This window comes from Spea bombifrons, chromosome 2 (assembly GCF_027358695.1).
Source record: "Spea bombifrons isolate aSpeBom1 chromosome 2, aSpeBom1.2.pri, whole genome shotgun sequence".
NCBI classification, from domain to species: domain Eukaryota; kingdom Metazoa; phylum Chordata; class Amphibia; order Anura; family Pelobatidae; genus Spea; species Spea bombifrons.
In genome coordinates, this window is record NC_071088.1 from 8,679,209 (window position 1) to 8,695,805 (window position 16,597).

Sequence of the window (16,597 nt, forward strand, 5' to 3'; positions counted from 1 at the left end):
TTAAATCGCCTTTCTTCCCCATTCTGATGCTCGGTTTGAACTTCAGCAAGTTGTCTTGGCTACGTCTACACGCCTAAATGCATTGAGTTGCTGCCATGTGGTTTATTTGTGTTAACAAGGAATTGAACCGGTGTACCTAATAAAGTGGCCAGTGAGTGTATGCCTTCATCCATAATGTACCTTTCCCTGTTTTAGACTACACAGCAGACGTCTAACATCTTTCCAGCTGCTGTTTTTAAGGAGTATATTAAAAACACGATTTAAATACAATGGGGTTTTGTGTGTGGACGTCTCCCGCAGCCTTGCTTTTATAAATTGAGCGGTCGCCAAGGAGGAAAATAATCTACGATCCCCAGATCAACAAAAAAAACGCTTGTCGTTAAAACTGCATCCCTAGTCCTAGCGGTCAATGGACCGGGGATCAAAATCATTTGCGGGGGAAGTAAATCCTCGCGCCAAATAAATCTTAGAATAAAGGCATTGTTGCCGTACATGTGTTCTAATCAAATAAAAGCTTAACTCTGTGCTTTTGTCATATCGCGCTTTTCCTTTCTGACACTTTTCTAAACTAAAACTGTTCCCAAAAATATTACAAATGATCCCCGCACTAACATACTTCTTGGCCTAAACTCTGATTTCCTTATCGAAGGGACAAACCATACATTGTGTAAAATATATAATATATATCCAAGTATGCCTCCATGTAAATTTTAAAAAGATCTATGACACTTAAGTCCTGTAAGTCCTGTAAAATGAGACCTGTCTGTAATTAGGATGCCTATGAGGTCCAAACAAGTTTATTTTAATACATTTTATAGAAGTAAATGTGCATGGATTTGAAAGTCCACTGACTTAAACAGAAACTCCATCCATATGCAATGTAATATATGCGATAGTTAAGGAGTCCCTATAAACTTCTGTGTGGTCCCCGTTGCAAATTCATGGGGGGGAAATCTGCCATATAAAATTGCCCCTTACCCTGCCCCCCTCTTTTTGGCATGCACTTGATATACTCGCCACCAGTCAGCTCCAGCACTGGTTCTGCAATAGTAATCGGTTTGTTGAGGTCTAAAGAGAACCCCCCCATGCGCACATGGGAGTGCTTTCCTGCCCCTGATTGGCTGTGAGAGGAAGCGGTTTGCTTCAGCTCTATTGCTGAAGCTTCTCCCTACAATACGTTTTTTTTGGCAGGTTGCACATTAAAGTACTTACAAAATACTCGTAGATGCATTCTTTTTTTCAGAAGATTTCCTGGAACACTGGCGTATCCTTTTAAAAGACGGTATCTCAACACCCTTCAAAACTGCAAAAATTGCTTTCTTTTTAATATGTTATTTACTATATTATAAAATGCCTACTAATCTTAAATATTTGATGGACGTTACCAACATATTCATATTCACTATTTACAACATATATATATATAGCTGGCAGATTTGTTCTGGTAGAACTGATAGAAGTCAAATTCTCTATAGAGCCACGATGAGGACGGAAACATTGATCTCCCTTTCGCCGGGGCATGTAAACCGGTCTGTGAAAGGTTTGTCATGGCAGAAGACCTCTTTTGATGGCTGTTTCTTTCACACCTGGCAACTGGTGGTGGAACTAACAGATGGGTTTTGGCATCAATAATTTACTTAGCATTTTTTTGAAGCGAAGCCAATTTAATTCAGCGCTGTGGAAAAAAACCTGGACCAGTTCTCTCCACTGCGCTGTTTACTGTATCGTTTAAGGAGAACATCGTATTTTGTGCTTGTATGTTCTTTCCAGACATTTAGATTCGTTCCTTCCTTTTAGCTCCATTGATGATGGCCTGAAAACCCAATATGTATTTAATTTAATCTAGACCATTGGATCAAGCTTTACAAGTAAATAAACCTTCTTCAGAGAAGTTCTGTTCCCACAGGTAACCTTTTAAGCTTCCGTTAGCAGAATCATTATGGGAGGTAAGATGGGCACAGGAAGGCTGCCCAACCCCTGGGGTTGTAAGAAGTCTACTAGCTGTAGTAGTAATTGATGGTAGGCCTATGGCCATTTGGTGAGGTTTTTGACCATTGATTGAAGGTCCATCACAGGTCAGGTCATGTGTTGTGTCCGCGTGCTGAGGTCAGTCCCTATAAAATAAGGGATATTCATTCCCTCTAGTTGGGCTTGAAACATTAAGAAACAATAAAGAGAAGACCTGAACAGGCGCAAGCAAGTGGGGAGGAATGACGGAGTTTGGGGTGAACCGGTGCGAGAGAGGATAGAGTAGGAATGAAAATAACAAACCGAGAGGAATAAAAGGAAAATTAAATGGGAGAGAGGAGACAAGGGAACTGAGAAGCATAGAGAGGAGACAGGCTTTGAGGAAAAGAAGAGATAAAAGCATGAATATCTAGGGAAGGGATGAATGAAATATAACTAAGGGAGGGAAAAACAAAACTTATGCAGGGAGGCAAATATTACAAGTGAGAGCTACAGTAAATATTATCTCCAAATGTCACTCATTCGTTACCTGCGCTCAGGAGCACTGATTCTGGAAAAGGATCCCGGAGATATATAGTATTTGCTTAAAAAATACACATATTACTTTTGTCATGTTTTTCAAGACCCAATAAATCGGTTTACCTTTGGGGGTTTACATTGTGATTTACCATTTTATCACCAAATACTATAACATCAAACTTACAAATACGACATCAAATATATTGCACCGTATACACTATGTATACATTTTTATGGCTTTGTTTAACTTATTTTCCTTTCTTATTTTCATAAAGACCAACCAAGAGCAAATTTTGGTTCACAGATTCATCTTATTGCGTTAGAATTTGTTTTATATAGCACCATCATATACCACAGCACCGTACGGGGGGCTTGAATGCCCCCCTTTTCTGTCACTCCAAACTCCAGGAAATAAATGTATTTGTTCAAAATCCCCAGGTGTTTCCTTTTCGAATTTCCTAGATGACAATATATGAAGCTAGTATATTTTGTTCGTATTTGAGTTATTTCCTATGTTTTTGTCTGACCTGTATTATCATGTAATAAAGAAACATGCATAGTTTATAAAATTGCCAAAATGTCCAAGATTGGCACCATTCACAATAGTGTTACAACAATAAAAATCCTCTGTTTCCCCAAAAAGAAAATAGAAATATTTTTTACGTATCTGTGAAAGAATGAGATTCTAGTTCCTTCCTTCCTCTCTTTATAACATTGATTACGGGGATGCTGACGGCGACTTCCAGTACCCCCCCACCGCTCACTTGCCGCAGTGTTCAGTTCCGGGGTCTCTACAAATCTACAATTTTGCACAAACAGAACACAGTTTTTTTTTATTGACATTTTTTTTAACGTTGAAGTTCGGTTTGAAAAACAGAGCAAATATTGTGATTTTATTCTACGACTTATGCCGCTAATTCCTTCCTCCCACATTTCCCATGTCAAGTGAATACCCCATGGTCTCTGTCATGTAGAATGAAAGCTCCTTTTGTAACGTTGAGGCAATTGTTCATTTACAGGCCATGTGAAACAAGGCATTGACTCAAGTTGGCACCTAGATTGCCTGTAGGGTGACCACATCAGCCATGTTTTCCAGGACATGCGTAATGTTTTCTCATTGCTGACCAGCCCAGATAAAGGGCTGCCCTGCAGTATGGAGGATGTATAACTGACTAGCTGGTTCCCTTGCATGATTCTATACATCCCACATACTGCAGGACAGCACTTTTATCTGGGCTGGTCAGCAATATCAAAACATTATTTGTCCTGGAAAAACATGGCCAATACCCACTCAGACACTAACATACTCACTCAGACACACAAACTTACCAAGACACACTTCACTCACTGCGATGCCTCAGCAGGCACTCACTGCAGCTCCCACAGGGTCACGCAACTACGCTCCTCCAGAAAATGAACGCGGTAAAGAGGTAAATCCAGATGTCGGGACTTACATCTTCATCTCTATGGGAACCACCAATGACTTTGGGGCATCAACTGTCACCTGGGTCCCATGGACCCACCAGGACCCATCTAAGGACCCGGCCCTGCTTCTGGAACGCTGTCAGTTAGAAGGCGATCAATAATCTCCCCAACCGGCAGGGGACAGGCAAGCTCACTGCGGAGGAGGCAACCCCTAGGCTGAGTGCGCTCTAGGCCAGTGCCTGCCTTGCCGACAGCTAGCGCCGGGCCCTGCACGCAGTCAACACCACAAACTGACGGAAAGCAATACAAACATCTTAGTGGCATCACAGTTATAATCTATACCTTCTGAAGTTGGGGGACCCCGGGGCAATTTTCTCACTGGGGGGCCCCTTGGCTTCTAGTTACGCCCCTGCAGTAGATTATCCGCGATCTTTTTTCTTTATATTCACAACACTAAACCCAGACTGGGTGCAGACCTAGAAATACAAAACCAAAATACCAGCTCGATGTTTATTCACCACGCAGAAATCTATTTTGGCACAGCTTTGGCCTTATTTTTTTTTTTTTCGCGAAAAACAAATATCTTTCTGAGCTTTTTTTTTTGTAGTGTAACTCCGCACAGTTTTCTTGTGCACAAAAAGGCTATTGTCTCTACTAATAACTTTCCAAATGTGTTTATGCCTGTGAAATGTGTAGCAATTATAGAAAACGAACTCCTGCTTTTAAGCATGTGGGTTTGATTAAACCTTAATGTTTTGGCAAAGCACTCGCGTTTTAATGAGGGGTAGGCAACCTCTGGCGTTCCAAATGCTCTGGACTACAATTCTCATAATGCACAGGCAGCAAAGCGAGGGCTCTGGCAGTGATTTATAAGAAGTGGACACACAAATAATAAATTATTAGATGCGCCAATTATTTTGTAAAGGAGTTTTGGCCTCTTTGAGAAATAAGTGAAGATAAGAGGGGGGTCAGCTATTTTTCGGGGGAAGTTTCTATTAATGAGACGTTAGAACCTACAGATTGATAGGCTTCTTTTTTTTTCCTTTAACTCTTGGAAAATACAACCGCTTATGAATATTTTAGGACCAGGGACTGACTTTGGGTGATGAGGCGGCCTTGGCACTTTAAGGCCAACGGCCGCCAGGTGGCCAATGGTTGAATATGAGAGGCTGCATGTTATGTTTTTGTGCTGCAGCACCTGGTCTACCAGTCGAGCGACATTTGCCCCCCGTGTGCCAGATGGCCACTTTGTGCGAAAACAAAGCCTTGCAGGGTTTGGGAATAATACCTAAATTCTGCATAATTATGTGTGATCTTCGGCTTGTCTGCAGCTGCACGGCCATGGAAACCCATTTCATGAAGCTTCCGACGCACAATGTTTGTGCTGACGTTGCTTCCAGAGGCAGTTTGGATCAGTCAGAGATGTTACAGAGGGCCGGCAATTTTTACACGCTACGCACATGGAGATACGCTGGATTTTATACACCTGAAACACCTGAGCTCAGTAAATAGGAGCGGCGTTCCCATACTTTTGGTTGTATGGTGGGCTATCATGCCTTGACTATATTTAGAAGAATGCGCAGGGAACTTTATTACGAAAAGTTTGTTTTGACGATATCTTGGCGGATAAAGCAGAACATATTAGGTGAAATGTGAAAGTCAAAAATAAACTTAAATGACCGAGTCAGGTTTTAATAATTTCAAATATTTTCAAAAACAACGCGATGCTGGAAGAATGCCATCTGAAGTTTCGTATTACAGGAACATATCACAGAACCTTGACAACACGGAACTATTACAAAGCACACGTTAAGAGTATATTTTATCAACAATGTGAGGTGGAGCAAAATAGATGTGAATATTTATTATGGAAAGAAAAAAAAAGTCTGTTGGTCTGGATCCCTTCTGTCTACAGTTGAAAAGGTTAGTATCATCTATTAGTCGAAAATGTAGGTGATGGACCCAACTAAATCAGTTATGATATACAGCTGAACCTTCTAATTCATCTAAAAAGCCAGGGCCGTACATTTTTTTAATGACTCAATCTGACTTCTTGGCTGTCAGTGACATAGGAACATAGAAACACTGACAAAAGATCGGAACCATTCAGAACATCTTGGCTGCCCATTGATGAACAATTGACCACATTGGTCTTTACGGGAATGCAAACTTTAGAACATACATCCTAAGTGTCCCTACCAAACAATCCTACCAGTCACCCTTTGGAAACAAATCCAAAATATATAAATATACACTTTATCTTCTAACCCCCTCCCCCAATTACTATCAAATTCACAAAGTCTCAGTGAAGCCCAACCATATTACAACACCTCTAACCAAACGCCATAAAAAGTGTCCTTCTTATATCCAGTTATTGAGACAAAGGAAGCCCCATACATAATAAATGGAGTAGTATGGGCATTGTTGCATTGTCCAAGGTAGTCTTGAGAGATCATATACAAAAACTCATATCCTATGGTGAAGAAACAATAATATGAGTTTTATCGAGAGAAGAATACCTCTTTATTGGTGGAAGGAGGGCACAAGAACTCTCCATTACCATTCGAGCCTCAGCCTTTGATAAATTGATATGGGAGCCATAATGACTACATAGCCTTTTCTCATCTACATCAATGGCTTGCTGTGATGTTTACATTCTAACTTGATGTCTGGGTAATAAAGGGTTATAAAGTGAAAATGGCTGGACTGTTTCCGCACTCGTTCTATGTGCACTACACTGTCCAAGGTGTTATTGAGTGTTGTCCATCATAACCATTGTATTTCTATGTCACCATATTCTGGTTAAACTTGGTAGAACTGGTGTTGATGCTAAACCTGCCAACGTTTGAATGGAGATTACAACACAATTAATTAACCCATTAGCACATACTTTTTATAGACTATGGATTGCACAATCCTGCCTGGGGCTGATGGTGTTAATGATGCGCAGGTCGGTGTGTTCCTGATGACTCGAGGTGCGATTTCTGTGGTCTGTGATTACAGCAGGAGTGAGTATAACCGGTACCTTTTGACTTCCCGCTGTTACACCCTTCTTTGTGCTGTTTTTGGCAAAACCTGTCTTGCGTTTTCTTTACTTTGAATGCCGAATGTAGGCCATGTCATCATTTCACCATTCCTGGCCGGTTTCGAAGAACATCGACTTAACATATTTTTTTAATCTTTTTTAATATTATTTTGACTACTATCACTTGCTCTTGGCCTGCAATACTGTCTGCTACCAAAGGTCTCTTCTTCAATTCAATGCAATCCATGATACAAGAAGCATCTGTATTACAATATTTACATTTTATTGAGTGCAGTATGAAATGCTAAGATACTACAGATAATGAGGATCAACTTTTTTAATTTAGCGTTATTAGAGTTTTATGTTATATACGAATAATGCTAAAATAATAATAATAATAATAATAATAATAATAATTAACAATATGTATGTGGTTACACTTTGAATGGGTTAATAGGATGAAAATGACAAACCTTTTTGGCCCACGTCCAGTGAAAACTTTTAATTTTTTTTTACGGTGGTGGCACTGGTCCAGATCTCAAACAGTTTGGTAGTAATTACTAACAAAGACTGAAAATAAAGAACTAAATCTGATGCTATAATTGGATAAATCCACAGGGAGTTCACATCTTGATTATCAAACATACTGTAATTGAGAAAGGCCAGGTGAGTCTAGATGCGTGGAAAGCCAGGACTGATTAAAGTGAATAAACATTGTATCCCTTGAGAAAAGGTTTGACACACAACATAATGAGAAGTGTCAAATATATCATAAACAACACAGCCACAAACTGTACTAGAAGATTGTAACCTGTGCTGTTAACAGGGTGGTTCCAGGGGCATACCTGGAGTATTTGGCCCCCGGGAGTGATCCTATATGTGGCACCCCCCTTAAATTAAATAAGGTTCAATAAATAACAATTACCGAACAGATGAAACTGCTTTCTATAATAACAAAACCCAACATAGGTCCAAAATGACCACTTTATTCTCCGAAGGTAACTGGAGTGACATGGAGACTCTGCTTTGGAGTCTCTATTTCTGCTAATTGATCAATGACTTCATCAAAGCTATATTCATGTTCACTATATACTAGACGTGCAAACGGGCCAAAAAACGATTCCGGCAAACTTTTGGTTCATTCTTTTTCAGGCAACAAATTACGTTCCCTGTCTATTCGGTTCGGATGAAAACTGGGGGGACATTTTTAATTTGGAAAAGAAATTTGTTGCCCGGTGCCCACATTCACTCTCATTCAATCTCTCTCACGCTCTCTCATTCACTCACTGTCTCATGCTCTCTAAATGTTTCCTTCTCTGCTGACCACTTCCACATCTTCTTGTTCTTCATCTTCTCTCTTCTATCTTCTCTCTTTCCTCTTCTCTCTTTTATTTTCTTGCTAATCTATTGGAAGCTACTTACCTCTATGTAGAAAAGACATGGGCTGTTATTGTTAACTATGACGTTTATTCATAAGACGTTAGGAGATTTATACTGAGCTGACATTTAATCTCACCAAGTTAATTATGTTCTATGAAGGGATAACTCTGCCCTCACTCCAGCTCATTGTTGAGCGATGGAACCACTCTGACACTTGGCTTCAGTGATTTGGATGACCAAAGAATTGCTTTGTTACAGAGCAGGCATCGGTCACATCTTCCACTACAGTTGATCCAGACAATGATTTCCATCAGGCTGAGCTACCGATATTATAGCAAATTCTCCTAACCCTTAAAAAGGGCTGTATGAACCAACGGCTGTTACCAGATGGGACCGGTAACCTAATAAAATGGGAAAGATAACTGGGAGACAACTAATTGGGAAGAATAATCATGCAGATGAGGTCTGCAGATGAGATCTCCGGTTACATAGACATGGTGCGGTTTCTAATGCACACACATACGCGGTATTTTAGTATGTATTTATATAGAAGAACTTTAAAATGTAGCATTTAGGAAACACATCAGCTTTAAAGCCCCCCATTAGCGATGTCTAGTCCTATCTATTAAAAACACTTGGAGTCGATGAGGATTGCTGATATTTATAGGTCAAACCTGCCATCTCCATTGGATTATCAAGCTGTTCTCTTTCGTCTAGTATAACAACGGCAAGTGAAGACCAAAGACCCTGCGCGCAAACTCATTATTACTGGGTTGTCACAATAAACCTTTAGCATCCACTTTGTTTTTGCACCGTCTAATAAAAGTACCTCCTAAAGTGTGAACCCCAAAGACCCCGGGGCAGTAAAGAGGAGACATCTGCCATCTGGTCCCTGTGGCCCCCCATGCATGCTAAGCAAGGGTTAGTCTTGAAAATGGTTAAATTCAGTGTTGCTAAAATCTTGGGCTCTTCTATATAAGCTGCTCTTTTTTACCTATTTAACTATTTTTTAACCCTTTGGGGTTAATCAGAAATGTATATATATGTATATAGGACTAAGTATATAGCGTTAAAATGATAGCAGGGATCTCAAGCCATTATGAGGAGCGATGGAGACATAACTGATTTTGATTTCTAAATGTAGGCATTGTATTCAGTGCAATGATGCCTGTGAGCTGTTCTCTGCTTGTGTTACTCACTGCTTTCTGACACGCAGGGAGACAGTGGAAATTTCCACTCTCCTGATAAGGCGAGGAGGAGGCGTCTGAGAAAAGCTGATTGCTGTCCTTGTTGCTTAACATTCTGTTCCGCACAATGTAAACGATTCTAGGTCTGAAGTTATATACAGTTACATTGTATTTGGATCGCCGATAGAATTTGAAATGTGCCAAAAGCATTAAAATGATTTAATATAGTTCTCAAACGATGTAGAAAAACAATGATGGGATATTTAGACTTAGGTTTTGAAGGCGAGGGCTTGAGGGGTGGGAGCTGTTTATCCAAATATTATTATACAGAAGGGAAAGTGGGTAGTTTGCATAGTCTTCCAGCAGAGGTGGTCAAGGCACAAAAAGTACTAAAGCATCATGTATATGACCATCAATGGGCAAAATAGATAAGGTTATTTTGATCTAGGATTTTTTTAACTGTTTTTTTGCAGCTTCAGTAAACTTAAAAACCTTAAAAGCGTTCATAAATATGAGCTGGATATGTGAGAAGAGTTGACGTTGATGTCCTAGAGTGTAGTAGAGCAGGGAAGGTCCTAATATTGTTCACAGGCACATGAGATCATAGCTACATGGCGGACATTAGGTCTGTGTGCTCCTCGCCAGGTGCTTGGGACCACGAGCCTGGCTTACGAAGCTGGCACACAAGTGGACCTGGCTCATGCTCCTCTGGCATAGAGCCCACTGATGGAGCCCATACCAGCTCACCAAGCCATACCAAGAAGAGGACACCAAGCCAAGTGATGACTGTAGCCATGCTGACTTTACCAGTAGATGTGGTGATTAAAGGGACTCCTTCTTCGTGTTAATACTCTTTTATAAGGATGTATCTGGGCTTTTTATTGCAATAGGTTGCCACCTGTAACAGATAAGAGTAAACAGCATCTGCGTCTAAGAAATAAAAGTCTACATAAAGAGAAGGTGCCGGTTTTATACGCGCTTGTATCAAGTCTGATAATTAATAATTAACAGAAAGCAACAGGGCCTGTCTCATGCAACAGCACGGACCTTCAATCATGTTACAGTTCTCCGGGCCAGTCAGGGGAGATCAAAGGATCCCTCCAACTGGCCCAAGATCCCCACTACCTGGATGGTGCGCCTGTAACTGTCCTGCTAAAACCAGGGCTGTTGGGAGGTTAGGGACCTAGGGACCCTGCCGTGCTGGGGAAGCCTCACTAGAGGTCTCTGCTTTCAATGAGCTTTCCTTTGGACCCAGTCGACCCTTTCTACTCAGACACAATGAGACGATGGTGGGTCTGGACGTTGGCTGGGGACAATGCCTTCAGTGTCTAATTGGTAACTGGGCTCTTCATTTCGCATTTTAGGGCTGTAGAACCCTGTGATACCCTCGTACCCAGCAAACATTTTATACTAGTTCACTGTCATCGTTGCACTCCCTGCTCGAGGCCGGGGTATCATTGAACGCGGCTCACTTTATGTAAATTCCTTTAGAGATATAAGCCAAGTTATTTTTTTTTTACTACATTGCTAAGCTCGGAGACAGAGGTGTCACTGAGGAAAAATGCAGGAAAATTCCATCCCAGAGCTCTCAGAAGAGGCAAATATTTTGGTGGATGTGCCTCGTCATAAATAGATGTTATTAAAATATTCACCACACTGCAGCTCTGTGACATTGAAACATCCAAGCAAAAACAAACCAATCCTCAACAGGCCCCACTTAATAAATCTAGGTATTTTTATTACATCTAAAGACTATAATTTGCCTTTTTTGTCTGCTTCAGGGGCCAGCTGACTTTTGTATTTCTTTTTTTTGTGTCTTTTCTGTGTGTTTAATACAGTAAATGAGTAGTTTATTTTATTGATGGAAAATGGTGACCTCATATAAATTATGTTTCTGTAACTATGTATTTCCGTGTTTGCGATAAAAAGTGTTGATTATCTTAATATGTGTTTATTATAAAAAGTCCTGAAATGGGGATTTTTGCCCTGAATGCCCTGGAATTAGAAAATGAACAAAAATAGAGGTCTACTCTCAAACATGGGTGATATGCGGAGGCAGAGTTGGGGTAAATAGGCGCCAATAGGCGTGCGCGTACCTAGGAGCCTCCGAGGGTATGCATGTCTTCATGAAGGGGCCGGGTTAGCCACGCATTAGGGCGTAACTAGCCATATAAGGGCATGGTTTGTCATGCAGTGGCGGGGCTGGAGTGGGAGGGGAATTGGGCAGGCAGTAGGTGGGGCTAAATACCGCTTCACGGTCCCAGAGAAAGAAAAGATTGAACCGGAGGTAATGGGAATTAGTGCTTCACTCGGAGACTCCTGGTCAAATCTATTGAGTCCCAGGTATGGGCATACATTAGGGTGTAGCTAGCTGCGCCTTGGTATAAAAAAGCTGGAATTTGGGTGTATCTGGCAAGGAATGGTAAGAGCTAAAAAACACCAACCCCTCACCCACAGATCCACAAACTGCCCCTGAGTCATGCAGCTTTAACCAACCGTATTTCAAAAGGGAAGTATATGATAAGCAAATAGTAAGACACTTAGCATGACAAATGCTTGGAGGGAAAGTTTGACATAAAGGGGAAGTACCGACCACATAACAAGTAAACAGCCTGTTATTGCTTTCAGTTTCAAAGCGGGAAATCTTTGATTATTTTTGTAAATTCGCTTCTTTTACCTTTTTTTAAAAAAACATCCCAATCTGTTCTGTAAATACATTAATAGTCATGTTTATAAAAGTGCCAAACAATGGAGCGAACAATATAGAATCCAAGTGAATGTCCTTTTCCTTGCTTAACATTTAGAACATGACCCAAGGCTTAATGTTCTATGTCGTCCGCCTAATTTCATGCCTTTCAGGTACCCATCTTTAAGAGGCAGCCCCTCTTTAGGATCCAAATACCTTTGTCCCTCTTTCAACCCCTGATTGGCCAGTTGGGGAGATTGAATCACTAGCCTGATGTCATTGAGTAAGGTCTGAATAAATGAGCTGTGCAGAAAACATAGAAACCAAGAATCTGACGGCAGATCAGACCCATTCGGTCTGCCCGTTTTTACTGCAGGACAAAGCCTGTACATGTACGGGCTCACAATGCATTGTCATCAATGGGTTTAAGGACAACAGTTGTCCTTAAGGGGTTAACAACTAGGTCCTAAGTAAATCCTGGACATAGGGCAGCTGTCACTTTTGCCCCATGATAAAGACAGTCCTTGTGTCAGAAATAACATATTTGTATGCAAATATATCTTGATATAGAGTCTTCAACCATAGGTAAGGACACAAGGGAAGACGAATAATGCAATTAAGGGACCTTTTTATATTTTAGAATGTAAGTGAAGGTTTTATAAGACTTATGGTTGTATTGATAGTGTCCCTTTAAACTTTGGGAAAGTCTCTTTATGAGTTAACCAACAGCCAACAATATAAATAGCAATCTCTCTCTCTCTCTCCCCCTCTCTCTCTCACTCCCCCTCTCTCTCTCTCTCTCTCTCTCTCTCTGTCTATCTCTCTCTCTGTCTCTCTCTGTCTATTTCTCTCTTTCTCTCTCTCTCTATCTCTCTCTCTCTATAGATATATATATATAAATAGGTCACTATCTATTATGCAAACACTGCATTGTGCTTTGTGTGCTCTGTTTATATTTCATTTTACTGGAAGGAGGCTGAATGTCTCTTGAGTATAAGAATGTGCAGCTAGATATTGAATCTGCCTGTTTGCCCTGCGTATAATATATATATATATTACAAATGATTTGGATTTTTTCCGTCACCAATTAAATTGGGCATGGTTAAATTTGATAAAATTTTACAAACATATTTTCAGAAAGGTATTAATTTAAAAATGTTATACCATGCTATCTTGGAGAAAAGTATGTGACTATGTTTACACTGAATGGAGAATTACTATCTCCACCTTTTTTTGCCCCAAAATGAATCTAACCAATTACGTACCTGTAAGTTATTAAGATACAGAATTACAGAACCAAAATAGCTTTCCCTGTTTGCAATAACAGTTAATAAGTCGGTTCCAGGTAGTCTGTCTTCTTCTAGAACCAAGGCTTAGACACATTGGTCAAACCTCCAAATCACCCATCTTTAGGAAGGATAGTCCGTCTTTGGGACCTCTTTCTTTTCTTGATGTCCATGCTACTAGGCGATCTACTGTTAAAGGAACCATGACGCACCCTTGAAATGTTTTTGCTTAGGGACCCTAAAAACGTCCTCCCCGCTGATAAACTTTTGCTTAACTATTAAGAAATATCAAACAAATTATATTGTTATGCCGTCCTTATATCCTGAAAGAAAGTCATTTGCCTGTCTTTGTATGAATCAAGTTTCCTTGTTTATTTTGGGCTGAATATAACATGTAAATTTTGTGTGCGTTAAGCGCAAACAACAAAAATCCTTATCGCGCTCAACTTTAAACAGAAACAGAATTTCTTAAGTATATGACTTGGATGATAAAAAAAATAATTCAGACCACGATCTTTATCTAGAAAAGGACTGTCTAAATTTACCAGCTCAGTGTGGTGTTCGAGCAGGGAAAGCCACCCAAAATATCACATGACTGACAGCAATGGCCGCCTCCAGGGTCTGCAGATAAAGGGAGTTTATTGGGACAAAATTAACCCCTTAAGGACAATGGGCAGTCCCTAAACCCATTCAAAACAATGCATTTTGAGCCCGTACATGTACGGGCTTTGTCATTAAGGGGTTATATAATACTAAGTATTTTCAAAGTTGAACCACATCACTGTATCCAGTATTGTAATTAAGGTTCAAAGAAAGATATTTTTATCCTTGCAACTTCCCATGAAGACCTCGCTGTGCCCCCACTTTACGCCTGATCTCCTGTTACATCGCGGGAGTCCCAGCCTTACATCATAAACTATGGCGACTTAATGTAATGTGTGGGGTCGCGTCTATTCAGTCTCCGCTCTGTGTTATGATGGACGTGATCAGATTATCTCTCCTATAACGGTAGTTGAACCCTTTGATGAAGCACACTTTGCTTTATTCTCATTATTTCTTTAAATACATTGTATTAATAATGAGGTTGATCATACATTGTGTTATAGCCATTTGCGTAAAAAAAAAGATCTTTGTTCAGAAAAGCAAATTACATAATTTGTTTTTTTTGCAATATTTATCCTCAACCAACATTCCAATGTACATCCCCTTTTTACTGGGAAATGTGACATGCTGGAAATTAACTGTTTAATAGCTTAATCAATACTCATGTTCAGAATTATCTGAGGGTTCTTAAGAGTCAAGAAATGCATTTAAGGACCTCACCCTTAAAGTGGTCCCTTTAAATCTTCCTGTTGTCCCTTTTGCAAATGCATGGGGGTATTATGCCCCCCCATATATGTATTTAACCCTTTGCCTGCCTCCCAGCTATCTTCTGTGCAGGAGATGTGTTCAGCCGAACATATTTTTAACCCATGGTACACTTACTGCCAGTCAGGTCCAGCACCGGTTCGGCAAACACTGCATGCGGGGGGCTATGCAGCGCAGAAAGCACCCTCATCACTAACTTCTATTTAGCAATAGGGGAGAAACAACTGAATGATAAGTGGGTGTGGCCACTGAGGGTGTGTGTGAGCGTGTGTGTGTGTGTGTGCATGAATGTTGGTGTGAGTGTTTGTGCAAATGTGAGTGTTTAAAAATCTGTACCAGTGCATACTTTAACCGGGGGGGGGGCATAGGGGAGGGTGCTGAATACTCTGTTTGCCCCTGCATAGATATTATAAAAACAAACGCACAGAAGGACATCTGTTCCTATAAACTTGAGGACGACATCCGTGAGCATCTCAGTACATCTATAAAAAGAGTTAAACATTAGTGTGGCATTAAAAAAAAATGCAAACGTTCCCCTGCAGTTATCTCAGAAAGGAGAATTTATAAAACTTTCCATTGCGGTCTGTGTGATAATTAGTATTTTATTACCTGCGATAAATTTCTCTCAGATTATTGAACCCTTCCCAATAATTTCCGATGCAATGTCCTCTCGCACTCTAAATCATTCCTTGCTCACCGGACCCATGACATTTTTTATTGAAGGTTGGCATTGCCCATCGTTGAGCATCCTTGAAACCCATTGCTTTAAAGGACACCCCTAGAGCTCTTCCCAGCGTAAAGCGGCACGACCCTGTCCCGGGCAGCCTCCGGAACAACTAACGCATAGTAAAGTAATTCAATATTCATTAATTAAACCTAAAAATAAAATGACTTCACTTTAGTAGAAGCTGTCATGGTCCAATGATTCTTGGCACTGATTGGCTGCTTGTAGCCCCCAGGAATGATTGAGCTGATTGGCCATAAGTATTACTATGTCTGACGTGTTCAGCTGGGGGGCTGCAGAACCCCCCCACGCATGGGATATTGTGGACATTTAACATGCATGTGATGGCTGAAGTGTTTCTTTAAACTTTTATTGGTGTTATATGCATGTAGCAGCTGATGTTACACTTTATTGGAATCCATAGAGGACTTTGTCCTAGAGCAACCAAAGTGGAAAGTTTGTGTAATGGTGGTGGCCCCGGGGCCTGCGCTGTCAAATCTCTGATCACATCAAGGAGTTAAAAAGTGCATAGAGAACACAACATTTCTCTCATGTTGTGCTTGGTGTAGGTTTTTAAACTATGAATGCATTTTATTCTTCTTTCTGAGCGATCCAAACTGTTTGAAGGAAAAGCCAGGAGCAACGGATGCAAGCGCCCTTCCAAATGCTCGCCCTCTCTCCGGTTTCCGCAGCATACCTTCTCTTCCTCAGGATCTGGAACATGTATCAACCACAGCTTTGTGATGTACAGTTGTCGGAGTTGCCCACGGGCAGATACTCCCCCTCGGAAACCCTAAAATGTTACATCACCGGCAGGCCGTCCAACGATGCAAAATAATAAATATGGCAGCAAATTGTGAATGACTATTGTTTAAATAAAAGTGAAACCCAAAAGGGAGACAATATCTACATCCTGATTATTTTGGGTGGAGTGAACATACCAAGCCATCAGATAAACCATGCCTTACAAAATGCGGACCCTATGGACAACCCAAATTTCCAAATTTGACAAATTCACACTTAGCCGAG